Source organism: Serinus canaria, chromosome 1 (genome assembly GCF_022539315.1).
Source record: "Serinus canaria isolate serCan28SL12 chromosome 1, serCan2020, whole genome shotgun sequence".
NCBI classification, from domain to species: domain Eukaryota; kingdom Metazoa; phylum Chordata; class Aves; order Passeriformes; family Fringillidae; genus Serinus; species Serinus canaria.
This window is the reverse complement of record NC_066313.1, coordinates 104,647,673-104,661,784: the sequence shown is the minus strand read 5'-3', so window position 1 is coordinate 104,661,784 and position 14,112 is coordinate 104,647,673. Positions and strand designations below refer to the sequence as shown.

Genomic DNA, 14,112 nt, shown 5'->3' with positions numbered 1-14,112 from the left:
TCCAGTTCTATAGAAAGAAGTGCATAATGTCCTTCTTTAATGTCCTATCTCCATTTACTAACCTAATTCTTTTTTACTGTGTAAATAGTTGCTTCTTCTTGAAGATAACTTAAGCCACATTATTGTCAGTTTTAAAATTCTGTCTTCATATTGCGTCTTTATCATGCTTCTGTCCCTATCTCACTGAGTAGTTCATTCAATATATTTGTTTTTTCATGACCACACCTAGCTTCATGGTGAAGTAGGAAATGTTAATTAAATTGACTTTGTAGTCAGGCTAACTTTGCTTAGTCTAAAAAGGCAGTGTCCAGTCATTCTGTGATTTGGGTAGTTTCTTACCATGTGTAAAACTTAGCAGGGGGAAAATATCTGCATTATATTCTATTAAATACTATCTGCATGCCTGATTATATAAACAAACAGAGTTTAGAAGCTTTCTTTAGCTTTCTTCATGTCCTTAAGTATCGCATTTGACTACAGCTGGAACAGAAATAATTTAAAAAGAATGACTTTTTTTTATGCATAATGATCTCTGTAGCTGTTAAACAATTTAGTATGGAGAATTGTGTATTACCAAAGTTATTTTCTATTCAAGACCTAATTGTCAATAGAAGAAACATGTCAAAGACCTGAAATTCATTCAATTTCCCTATTACTGGGACTGTAAAATAGAAGCATGGAAAATTTTAAGACTTCAATTTACATTGCTTGAAATGTCACAGTCATGCCAATTTGACCTTTGTAAGTTGTTTTGGATTAATTTTAAATCGTTTGCATGTTACTTTTATTAATGTAGCTGCCTTCTGCATGATTTTCAAGTTCTTTTTTTATAAGAATGGCAGTATTTTCAATTTCCAAAACTGGTATTTGGTTGCAAACCCTTTGGGTCCTGCTGTGATGTTAGGTGGAGCCTGAATGTCATAGAATCATTGTTTCTGACAGCTAATCAGATATCCAAATTCTTTAACCTCTGTGTGTCATTGTCATCAAGCTGATGATGCTGATGAAGAATGCCTGACAATTAGCGATGTAGAAATACCAAAATAACATAGACACTATTTATGTGGTTGCTAAGTTATTTGTGAGGGATTGCAAACACTAGAGGAGTAGCCAAGTCATTCCTCACTTCTCAAAATTCTGGGAAATAACTTTCTATTTGGTTCTTTGTGTTGGCCAAAGAATATTTGTTTTGTGAGCTGAGTTGTAGAAGCTACAGTTGAATACTGTAGTCATTCTGGTTTTCTTGATCCTATGCTCACTGAATTATCCTAAAGATCCAATGCATGGTAGATGGTAGATGGCAGCATGAGATTGACACAGTATTCTGAGTTGGAAGGGGCCCACAAGGATCATCGAGTCCAGCTCTAAAGGAAATGCTCCACACAGAGGCTGAACCCACAATGTTGGGTGTTATTACACCACACTCTGACCAGCTGAGCTCATCTCAGCATCTGCATATCAGTAATTAGTTGTTACTGAAGCTAAACACTGCCTCAGGATACCTGTGCTCAGATCCATCTGAATGCCTTCCCACCATTAATCTTTATAAGTCCCCTTTTATCCTTTTACACATTAGTCCCAAGGATTTTATATGCTCAGGAATTCTACAGTGTAACTGTGAACCACAGAGTGAGCAGGTAGCCAGATTCAAATTAGGGAGTGTGAAAACATTAAAGAATGTGCAAAGATGATGTATTATTAATAAGTCAAAGGGGACATATGTAGTAGATGGGAATTATACCTGATTTAAGCAGGGAGAGAGGGGAATGTTCTCTATTGTGTTCACATTGAATTGTTTTGTAGAGTGCTATCTGAACTTTCTGAGAATTAATGTGTATAACATTTTTTGAGTCACTCTAAACCATCATGCTCTAGTTTCAGTGACTATTCCTTGGTTCATGTGCAGGTTTTTAGCATCTCTCAAATCCACAGTGTAATAGTTTCAGCTTTTGTTGGGTGAGATTTTATCTATAGTCTTTTTAGCTGAATCCTCATTTCTTCTCTTTCCTCTCCCAGTAAGTTATCCATACATTCTAACATTCACTTTAACTTATTTTTCCTTCTTTCCCTTCCTCTGCTGGCTTAGGAGTTTTCTATGTGGAGTATTTTCAATTGGTCTTTTGTACATCCTCCAGGATAGAGGCCCAAACTCAACTTCCAATATCTATTCCCTCTGTTTCTCTATTAGGATGAATGTGATCAAAATATCTGTGCAGATTGATTAGGGTGCCTCTAAAAAGCATTAGGCTACAAAGAAAATTACTCTTCTTTACTGTTGCAAAAACACTGGTATTGAATGACAGTATGTTTCTTCAGTGTAGTTTATGATCTTGTGAAATGTCACACTTGCCTTGAGTTGTCTAGACTGGAAAAGAACAGCTGTAAAAAGAATGACAAATAGATGTTTTTCTTCTTTTTCTGTACTGAATCTATATTAAGGAAACACAGCTCCCCTCAGTAGAGCTGATGAGTTGGCACTGAGTTGAAATAAAAATCGATGTTTATAATAGGTAACTGTCCTAACATCAATACTAATATTTCTTAATCTTCACTTAATGTTATAGATATGAAATCCTTCATTGCAAGCAGTTCTGAATGATGTAGGCAATGAAAAAAAACCACTGGTCAATGCACAGATTACATACAGGCAGCAAATGTATTAGTTATCTAAAATGTTCATGTCTGGTACAGCCAGAAAATCCTACTTTCAGTTGGGAGGGCATGAAATCTGCCAGAATTTAAACACAATTTGTTATTGCAAATATTCTTCCAACTTGCTCAGACAATGCCCACTTAATGAGAAGATGAACAGTATTCATTAAATCTAATTTCAATAAATATTTCACTAGTGCTTCAAATATTCTGAAGTGGAATAAGAATTTCAGAGACATGTTAAAAAATGTAATGATGTTATCATTCTAAAAATTGTTCCTCCCTTTACTTTCCTCCTTATCCCAGAGTGGAAAAAATACCTCAAAATATGGTTAAGGTAATTATGTATATCCTCTTTCTTCCTTGCTATCTTGATGTTCCTGTCCATTTTATTTTACTAATTCTTTCTACTCCACTCTCCCAAGATAAATTTAAGATGTTGAGCTTTGTCCCCATGTGTGGATGAAAAATGTGTTCAGCCCCAAACTGAATATTCAGTTTTAACAAATGCCAGTGCTCTAATGTCAGGCAAATGAATTTTGGACAGGATTTCTACCTAATTTCAGTCAGTTCTGTAGACAGTTTAAAAATAATCTGAGAACCTTATGCAAAGTTGTAAACATATCTTTAATAGCACATAGCAAAGTATGTTGTTTTAGTGTTACCATCGGTAATAAAGTGTTCCCAAGCAGGACCAATGCCTGAGTGCTTTAGGGGCACATCCTGCACTTGCTCTGTGTGTCACAGGCTGCCCCCTCCCAGTGTGGTGCTGCAGAGACTCAGACTGCACCAGAAGCCAATGCTGCTGTGAAATCTGGCAGACAAGGGTGGTACCTTACCTTAAATGCTTCTCTTGTCTTCAGCACTGTGATTTCTACAGCTTATAATGCCTGTTCTCTATAAAGACAGCTTTTTTCCCCACCGGTTGCTGGGTAAAATACAGTTTAAACTATTGGTGGCTTTGGACACATTGCTGAGTTCTAACTTTAATACTTTTTTTCTTAAAAATTCTAAAAAATGCATAATTTCTGTAACAGTTGTAGCCATCTTTGTGATGAATTCTAAAACTCATTATTATTGTGCTCTCATTTTTCACTATCTTAGAGGCAAAAGAGACAAACACCTCCCCCATTCTTCCAGTTTGAATGTTTTTGCTTTGTGTGAGAACTGAACAGTCACTTTCCAACTAAAGCTGTTAAATGAAATGTAGAAGCCTCAGAAAGAAACTGAAGGAAGAACAGTCTGCAATAAACATTGTGGCTGCTTGAAAGGTGTTGCTTATCAGCTGTCTAGAAATTCAATTACTCTCTTTTCTTTTCAGGAATGTTTGTCCTTACAGGGTGTAGGGAATTCACATTTAGCATTCTTTGTAATCCAGATTTTCTGGGAACTGCTGGTATTTAGTGCTGGTATTTATATTTAGCTTGTATTAGCCTTCACCTGTACAGTTGGACTTTTTCCAAATCTGGGGTAATAGTGGACAATCATGTTCAGTATGCCAAACACTCAGGTCCTAATGTGTGTATCTTTCAAAATTTAAGATCCTTCAGTCTCATACAATTGAACCACTAGAAACAGAACAAAGTAGCTATGAAAGAGGAAAGGGAATAGGGGAATTAAATCCTAGTCTATTGGCTCCCCCCCACAATTATCACTATCAATAAGGGCATTAATCTTTGACTGTCCTTCCTTTTCTACCCTTGGAAAGTGGGGGTTCCTTGGGAGTGGTGAAAGGATGCCAAGAGACTTGACAGCATGAAATCTGCAATAATTCTTTCTGAATTAAATAAATCACAACTATAGTTTAAATACATTCATCATTACTTTGTCTACCTCAGGTGAGGTGAAACGGGAGTAGAAAACACAGTTCACTGACCTTTAATGTACACAGCTGTTCTTACAGGCAGGTGTTCCTTTCTTTCAAAGTTTCTCAAATGTTGTATAAGAAAATGAATTCTAGCTGTGGACTAGTTAATGCTGTCAGCTTTATAATGGCAGTATCTTCACCCTAAGAACAGGGTGCATGTATTGTAAACAATGGCATATTAACACCTTGGTCTCATTGATTGCAAACTTCTCTGATACATTCTCTGATGTCCCAGTGGCAGCTCCTCCTAATTAACTCAGGCACTAATTGGGTCAGATGAAATAAAGTAGGCAGCAGTCAGTCAAGCAGACTAGAACAGCCTGTTCTCTAACTGCTTTTGACAGAGGAACAAAAAAAGAACTTCAAATATTACAGAATAGTGCTAGCTAACACAGTGTACTTAGCATGGTTGTTTGCAATGAATATTTTAATACAAACTGTAACAAATGTTGGCCCCTCACATGTGGTTAACCCATCCTCCTCTGTGTTCTGTGTGTGAGTGACATGAATTTGGAGAGGCTGTGACCCTGTAAAGCATTTGCCTGATTTTTTTTTTTTCAATAGGAGGAAATCAGAAAATGTGGGACAATGCTCATAAAAATCAAAGCAGTTCAAAGCTTTGCAACTATGCATCACTAGGTGGCATTTGCTGAAAACAGAACAGCAATTTCATTTTCCCATCAGAAGATTGTGTGAAACACTAAAGTCACGTTTTAGACTCTAATTACCTGTTTTAAATCCTGATGCTTATTTCAGCTTCATTTGTTATTAGCTGAAAATCTATAATTCAGAAAGTTTGTGGGGTCCTATTTCCTATTTTTGATGTGTTCTGCTCTGGCTGGCTTATGAGTTAATGTTAATGTCCCTAGTCTCCTGTCCTCTATTGCTCATTCTGAACAAAAATAGTAACCTCGATGGTAAAAATCTCCAGCTAAGGAAGGACACAGCCTAACCATAAGCATTTATCTGCTTTTTTTCTGAACAAAAAAAAAAACAAAAAAACTTTCTAGTTTCATAAAGGTTATAAACATGAAAATTGTGGGTAATTTTATCTGATTACATACCCTGACTTTTTTATTTCTAGTAATTAATCTCTGTTCTAGTAATACTTCCCATGCATGCTAGTAATACTTCCCCTCCCATACTCTGAGACCACCTGCTGATCAGCTAAATGCTGACCTTTCTTCCAAGGTTTAAAAAGCACAATAAAAACCCCAAGAACCTACACCCCTCTGCCCTGATGAGCCAACTTCAGTGTTGGCCACAGCTCCTTTATCACAGGTTTTCTCCTTCCAGTGCACAGAACATTCCTGGTGAAAACCATAAAGTCTAGAGCTGTTTAAAGTTTTTTCAGATAAGGTTTCTTATTATATGGGATGGAGGGTTTTTTGGGTGTTTTTTGTTGGGTTTTTTTGGTTGTGTGTTGTTTTTTTTTTTTTGTTTGTTTGTTTGCTTGTTTTTGGTTTATTTTGATGACTGCTGAAATACAGGAGCTACCAGTGCTGCTCACTTCTGGCCTGTAACTTTCCCCACAGTGGTGACAGGGACATTTGTAGTGCTGGGTTCTCTTTGAGCTGGCTGGTTAAACAGCAGCTGAGGTGAGAGTGCTCCCTTTCACTTTGAGTTAGTTTCAGCAATTCTCAGATCCTTGGTGCACAGGAGTAACAGTGCTTATTACAGCCTGTCACTGAGGGTGCAGTGCACACAAACCAGTTTTATTAGTGTCTAACACAGGAGGATTTTCTGCTGCTGGCTGTTCAACAGGGCTCACAGAGGGATGGCTGCTGCCAGCCACAGCTGGGCCTGTCCATCTGTCCTAATGCCACTGTCCTTCCTGTGCAGATCTGGAACACCCATGAAGTCAGAGGGGAGAAAAAGGGTTCATACTGATTCTCTCTAGCTTCAGTTAATAATTCCCATTTTCTCCAGGAAAGAATAAAAATGGGTTATAAGTAAGATACTCTGAAACCAGAGTTACTAGAGTCAAGATGGATTTAATCTGTTTACCAAGTCCAGTCACTCTTAAAAAGAAGTTATATGATTTCTTTTTTTTCTACAATGTCAATCAGGTTCTTTTGTTTCAATCAGCCCAACAGCCAGCAAGGGGGCTGAGCAGCAAACATTGCCTCCTTACTCCAAGCTCATTGTGATTCCTGCTAATCAACCTTACAAGTTATTGGTTGTTTTTTTTAAGGTGAAAGGAACAACATATCAGCAGCTGTGGTAAAAATTTCAGGTTTGGGCTGTGGAGTTGAAATAGATTTTATATATAGCAATAATAAAAGTAGTAGTAAATCCATGTGGCAAAAAGTGTATAATATCATGTGATGTAGTAGCAGCATTTAACTTGTGCTTCCCTAATCTGTAAACAAGAAAAAAATGTCCTGTTCAAATGAGTCCATCAAGATATATTAGGTATTTCCCCTATATGTACTCAAATGATAAGATGAAGTTAGTATTGACTAATTCCTACTTTTCTTTTACATTTTGGTATTACCAGTATTCTTCCCCACTGGAAGTGGGGAAGGATATTTAGTCCACTTTGTAGCACTAAGAAGTCTTATGCTGCAAGTAAATTTTGTTGCATTCAACAACAACAACCAAACAAACAAAAAAACCCCACAAAAAACCCAAATGAACCAACCAAACAAAACCTCCAAATAACTCCAAAGTCAATCAAAAACTGATAAACAAAACAAACAAACCACAAAACTAAGATGCTCTTAAATCATCATTGGTATTTTTTCAAGGTATTTGGTCGTACTGGCAACATGATTTCTTTGGTGTCTGACTGCAAAAAAGTTGATAATGTAATTAAATTAAACAATATTCTGCAAGTTCCAGAAAGCTGTAGTGGTTTCAGCTGATACAGCCCCTCTAACTAGTATGGAGGCTTAAGTGAAGACAATTCTATTGCCTCATCTAAAAATATAGTATGTGTTCTATAGCATTCAGAAAATACTTCCATAACAATGATATGATGCTAAAGTAGCATGGGCTTCTATTGAAGTGTTACCAAGGACTTTTTTTATTTGTCAATATATGTATATGGCATTGAAAACTAGATAAATGAGGGGACACTACTTATACACAGGTGAATATCCAAATAATTAATATATATTTCTATGTGAAGATAAGGCATAAACTGAACTCCTTTTGAAGCACCAACTTCTCAGGTAGAGATAGGTTAGTTGTTAAAGTTTGAGCAGTTATTTATCTTGTGCAGAGAAATCTGATGTATTGAAGCACTGGGGCTTTTAAGGTTGCATTTTACTAGTGATTTCCCTTTGGGAAAAATTTACTAGATCCAAAGTAATTACTGGTTAGAACATAATAAAAAGCCCCAATAGACAAAACCAGTTAAGCTTGTGTTTACAAAGCTGTTAATAACTAGAACAGGCTATTTTTTGTAGAGTGATTCAGAACTCTTGCAAGTCCTTATCCTTGAAAGGGTAAGGCAGGGGTTGGTCACCAGCACTTGAGGCAGATGTCCTGACACTCAAAGTGTTTTGTTACAGGTCCTTAGGTCAAATCCATGGACATGGAGAAGTAGGATCAGTTCCCAAAGTGTATTTGTCTGTGGTGGACCAGAGGAGGACTAGGTCAACAGCTGGGAATACAATTAACAGTGTATGAACTGGAGCTGAACACCCCATGTTGTGTATACTTAAAATGTTCTGGAAATGTGAGCTGACATTCTGTTTCTTTTTAAATTTCGTAGGAATTATGATCCTGCTTTTGTCTTGGGAGTTCCATGTGCTACATTTTATTTAGGGAAAAGGGTTGAGAAATGGTGGAGGGGAAGAAGGGCAGGGGGCGGTTAACAAACATGAACAAATTACATGAATTTGCACAAACATAGATCTGTGTGTACATTTCACAGCTGCCCATTATTTTTTTAGGAGTCATGTGTAGCTTGTTTGCATTATTCTGGTACTTCTGGATGCTAGTCAAATCTTTTTGCCTAAGCTACACATGCTTCAGTAGTTCTTTTGTTCAAATTTGCTGCTTCCCTGCATATGATCTTCTAGCTACCAGATATCCTTTTTTTCTTTGCAGAAAGGAAGTGTTTATCTCTGCTATTACCCATCCTATTCCTTCTTTTCAATTTTTTTCCTTTTTTTTTCCCCCACTAGCCAGAGTAAATATGTTTACTTCCCCTTCTGTCTTTCCCTCACCCCTTCCTTGTTCTTTTTTTTTTTTCTTCTTCTCATTCTTTTTGTTATCCTTGTTGTTTTTGTTTTCTTTCCTTTTTTAATCTTTCTTTCTGTTCCACACTGGCAGCCTGTCACGTTCTTTAGCCTTTGTGTTGCTCCTGCTCCTTTTTTACATGGCATCCACACTGATCCTCAAAAGCACTCAGTAGTTTTTCTGTAAATAGCTAATTAGTTAGGGTTGAAGAGTGAGACCTAATATAAACACTTGCAGTGTCTTAAAGAATTAAAAAAAAAAGGAAAAGTCAGGAAGTACTTTCCCTAAAACATTGATAATGAGAGAACAATTCCAACTAACATTATGAAATGAGAAAAATTAAAGGTTTCCTCAGCCTGACATTCAGTCTAGGCAAGGTAGCTCAGTAGTCCAATCTGCTACACCAATCTGTCAGTAGAAATCTTGTAGGTTGGGTCTTACAGATATCCTCGTTTTTGTCCTCTGATCAGTAAATAGAATCCCTCTCTCTGAGTTCCTAGATTTGAAAGAAACAGGGGGAGCAAAGTCTTTTTTTCTTAGAAATACACCTGTTCATATCCTAAATTTACCTTGACTCTTACCAAACCTTTCTCTGAAAATTTTAGGATTCTATTTTTCATTTTAGTTGTACTTTTTTTTCCCCTTTAAATCTATATTAATGAGGGCTTTCAGTGTTCCATTTCTGCTGAGCATTTGAATAGGTTCATCAGTGTTTTGAAAAGCCTGAGATGGTTTGATTATGGTGATTTGACTCTGGTTCCACAGTAAAGTCTCAAGAGGGTAGCACAGGGAAGAGGGAGTTATAACAATATTCAGATTAAGTCAACACACTGCTCATCAGTGTATTTATAGAAGATGGACAAAGAATTGCGTGTTCTGTATCGCCTTACATGAGCAATAGACTTAAATTCTTTGTCTGTCTGTCAAAGCAGCCTATTGTATTTTCTGTCAGCTTGTGAATGTCTTGGATGACCTCAATGACTAAAAATCAAAGCTAGTCCACTCAAATATCACTCTGTCATTGTGTTGCATTGATTTCTTCTTCCCCCCTCAGATAAGCAAGAATGGGAAGGGAACATTTCTCAGCAGCTGTAGTTACTGGCAGAGTATTGTCACAATGTACTGAAAATCTCTAAGAATAGTGAGTCGATGGAGCCAGAGTATCAATAATGTGACTATCTGTGGCCTCTTTTGTTCCTAGTACTCCCACCATTGCTGGTACTCACTCCCACTCACTGAAGAAAATCCTGACCTTTTCTCAAACTACATTGTTTGGCTGCTGGAAAATCAAACAGCAATTTTGGTGATTTTATTCTCTAAAGTGCAGTGTTCCAATGAACCTGCAGTTGCCATGAATGAGGGAATTGACACTTGCCTTAACACCATTGTTTCAAAGTTTTCACCACTATGTGGGAACTCTTTTCTTTCTTTTCTTCCTTTTTCTTTTTTTCTGTTTTCTTTTATTCCTTTCTTGCTATAGGTTCTGGTTCTAGGCAAAACATAACTTTTCAATTATTATTTACCTAACTCAGGACAATGCTGAATAACAGATAAAAATATCTTCTTCCCTATTTGTGTTCCTGCACCTGTGATGGAATTTCTTGTTGAAGGCTGCATAAAGTCTATCACACATCTGAGCCTCCTATCTGCCTGTCTCTGAGTGATGCAAACACACTACAAATGTCACTTCTTCTTGTCACATTGACAAGATAATGACAATGATTTTTTGTTTGTTTGTTTAAAATTGAAGTTTAGAATCTGAAGAGACAGATAATTTCCCATACTCATATACCAGTACAATTTTGTTGAATGTATTCTTATTGTAGAAATTGGGGTGTTCTTATTCTAGAGAAGAATTTTCTAAGCCACTTGCGTTGAAACACACAATGCAGATCTGTGAAGGCTGAAGATGAAGTCTTCTGAGACACTGTGGAGTCTCCATCCTTGGAGATAATAAAAAACCCCACACTCAACAGGGTCCTGTAAAATCTGTTTTAGGTGGCCTTACTTGATTGGGGCAGTTAGGCCAGATGATGGCCAGAGGTGTCTTATAGCCTCAGCCATTCTGTGAGTTAGTGAAAGAAATATTTATTCAGCTGTGTCAAGGGTTGACAGGTTAAAGATCTTCTATTAAAAAAGGAAAGGATGCAACAAAGTGCAAAATTCCTTCTCCCTACTACATGTTTTCTGTGGCAAGATGGCTTTTATTATATAAATGGAATGATGTAGTGGCATATATAGTGTATGGTTCATTTTTCAATCTTCTTGGTATTTGTCAACTCAAATTTTTTTAAAAGTATTATTTTTTAGTGATCTGTTAACACTTCTGTATGCTTTCAGAATAGCATCTAGAGTACATTGGTATTTTTTTTCCTGTTATTTTTTTTTTATTTAATATGTTTAGTAGAATTTGAGGGGGTAGGGTGATGTGGAAAAAGAAGAGTAGTAAAAAGTGTAGTTACTAAGAGATGACAATATGATAGAAGTTTTCTTGTAGAAAACACATTGGCATTGTATTGGAGTGGTAGGTTGCAAACATGAGCTGTTAAGTATATCTAGGGAAGTTCTATGGTGACCAATTGCCATTATTAATAGCACCTTTGTTCTGTTGAATCATGATTGTTCCTAAGCATCCTTCAGTGTGCCACTTGTCTCTATTAGCCTTGCTGCCTGATTAAGTGTCAGAACTGTCCTTTGTCAGATGATTAGCTTCATTAATACTCCACTTTCACTCTGGGTCATAATTTATTATGAGGCCTAACCTGTACTAATACTTCAAAAGTCAAATGTGCAGTTAACTAATCTGAGAGGTTTACATTCACAGTTTCAAAGCTGGGTGCTCATTAGAACACATCTGTGAATGCATTGCAGTTAAAACAAGGTCTGTTCAGTGCTACTGGAGGCTTTAGGGCATGAAAATCAGGTGAATTTTACCGCTCAATATCTAATTTTTCTGGAAGGGTTTTGTAGACCTCAGAGCGTTCATTTTCTGAGTTGATAACCTACAGAAAATGAGGTTAAGCTTATTCTGTTCAAAGTCCATCACTTTGAGAAAAGCATTTTTGCTGTGGGAAGGGATCCCATTGTTATTGCAATAAAGGAATTCAGGATCCATGCAGTGTTTAAATCTAACCTGAAGACAGTACACTATTCTGCAATTCTTTCAGCTTGAAAGAAAAGAAATAAACATAGCATATTACTCTTTGAACAGGGGAAGGAATTACCTGCCTGGCCATTTGATTATTCTTGTCTCACAGTAAAAGCACCTCCAAGGACGTTCACTGGCTCACTGCTGAAGGATCTCTTATAAACACAGCATTATGAAAGTGGCACAGGAGTGTTCTTGGCACGTTTCTGCAGCACCCAGATAAATGTCATTCAGCTTCCACATGGAGTATTCAATCCATAAATCTGGGCTAAGAGAACATCTCTTTGTAAAAATTGTGTTTACAATGGGGAAATCATGCCATGCATAACCAAAAGATTGATTCATTTTTAGGTTAGGAGGCTGTCACTAACAAATTGTTTGGTATAAACTTGTCAGAGCAAGCACCTAGAGATAAAAGTGCTTGCCATGATCTCTGTATAAAGATAACAGCAGTGGAATAGGTTTGTGTTTACAAAGTAGCAGAGCATTGCCTGGGCTTGGAAGAAGTTTCAAACATTTAGATTGTGGGGTTGACTCTCGTTTTTCTCAGGAGACCCTGGTTTTTCTTAGCACTGTGGACATGAATAATTGGTGATTAGCATTTAAACTTGCATATATCTTTATGGGAAAACAAACAAACAAAAAGCTCTAAAAACAAACAACCCACTCTGCTACTAAATATGCTATTACAGCTGCCTGGGGTGGAAATGCAGAAGTTTTGAATGGTTTAAGGAGGTGTTTTTGTCTCTTTCCTTTTCCCTGGAAAATATCACATATTATTGTTTGAACAGTTTGAAAAAGGTGATTTTGTCTCTTTTCCATTTCCCTTGCTAAATACTACATTATTCTTTGAACCCATTTGGCAGTTTTAGCAGAGATGATTAAACAGAAGCAGGTATTTATGTGTAATATTTTATATGAAGTTGCTGAAGAAGTTTGTAATATAACATCAGGTTGAATATTTATCTTCTACTAAAAAAATGTATCTTTCTTCTCTCATCTTCTGTGTACTGCACTGGCTGGAATGAAACTAAACTAATATAATAAACAACTTACAGTCAACACAGAGAGAAGTGTTGCTTGTGGGGAAAAATAAAATTTTTAACAGCTTTAGCATCATGTATTAGCAAAAGCAAGCATCTCCTTCAGATGCTGTTGCTTTTAGATGAGTCTCTTAGCTATTCAAGTATTACTTTCAGCCAAAGGATGAAGCTGACAGCATTACAGCATTATTTTGGATAGATAGCAATAGAATGCTAGAAAGTTTATTGTAGCAAATAATCATACATATTAGTGACAGAATGTTTTTAATGCATGACTTCTGTGGCAAGTTTCCAGTTGTACTATTGTGTTGTCCTTTTTTTTTATTTTGCTCAAGATCATGTGAACTCAGAATATGTTCCTTCAAGTCTGCAGTACTTCTTTATAATGCAATAGTAACTTTGCAAACTAGTATTTTTTTATGAGTATATTGTATCTTTGAAACTGGAAAACTTTCTGGTGGTAAAGGTATGTTAAAAGTGATATTGAGGTTTTAAGAACAATTTATATATTTGCATCAAAAAGATTTGTCTTGTCTTGGGTCTTTGGACAGGTGGGGGGAGGGAAAGCAAAGTACATTAATAATGCCATGCATTTCTCTTCTAGCTTGTCTATACCTGCCATTCACATTTAGCTGAATCCTTTAAAGTTATTAATTGCTAAATTTTTCAGAAGAGAATTTAATATCCCTTTTTATTTCAGAAGTGTAGAGAATTTTACTGCAAACCAAAAGGCTGCATTGAATGAAATTTATTTTAGTGTAAGCATTCTGTACCCTTTTCCACATATGCCCTTCAGTTCTAGTTGAGGTTGATTTTATTTTGCTGAGCAAAGAAATCTGTCCTTTATATTTCAGGGATGATGTCTAATAGATCTTTTTGAGCAAATGCTTGCAAATTGTAGTCAGAAATAATTTTTCTTTTTCAACCTATATAAAATACAGCAGAATTTTACCTTTGTTTCTCCAGTTCCATTTAGTATCAAAACTGTAGTTATAACTTAGATAGAGAACTCAAAGCCTAAGACTCTCTCTACAAAGATTTCATATTAAAGAATTGAAAAAGAATTTCATGTGTGGCTTGAACAAATACATATGTGGGTTTTTGTTTGTTTTTGTTTTTTTTTTCTCCCACTGGAGGAAAAATAGATAACAATTTGTTACAAGTAAATAGTTGCAAGTTAAAAAAAGGCATAAGGTGCATCAGGGGTTACC

The 14,112-nt window shown here is 36.4% G+C and overlaps 1 protein-coding gene across 5 annotated transcripts in view; it reads left to right on the top strand.

The window, feature by feature from the left end:
• Nucleotides 1-14,112, top strand: part of DMD (dystrophin) — a 971,087-nt gene that overhangs the window by 92,427 nt on the left and 864,548 nt on the right. The gene's annotated exons all lie outside the window — the stretch shown is intronic.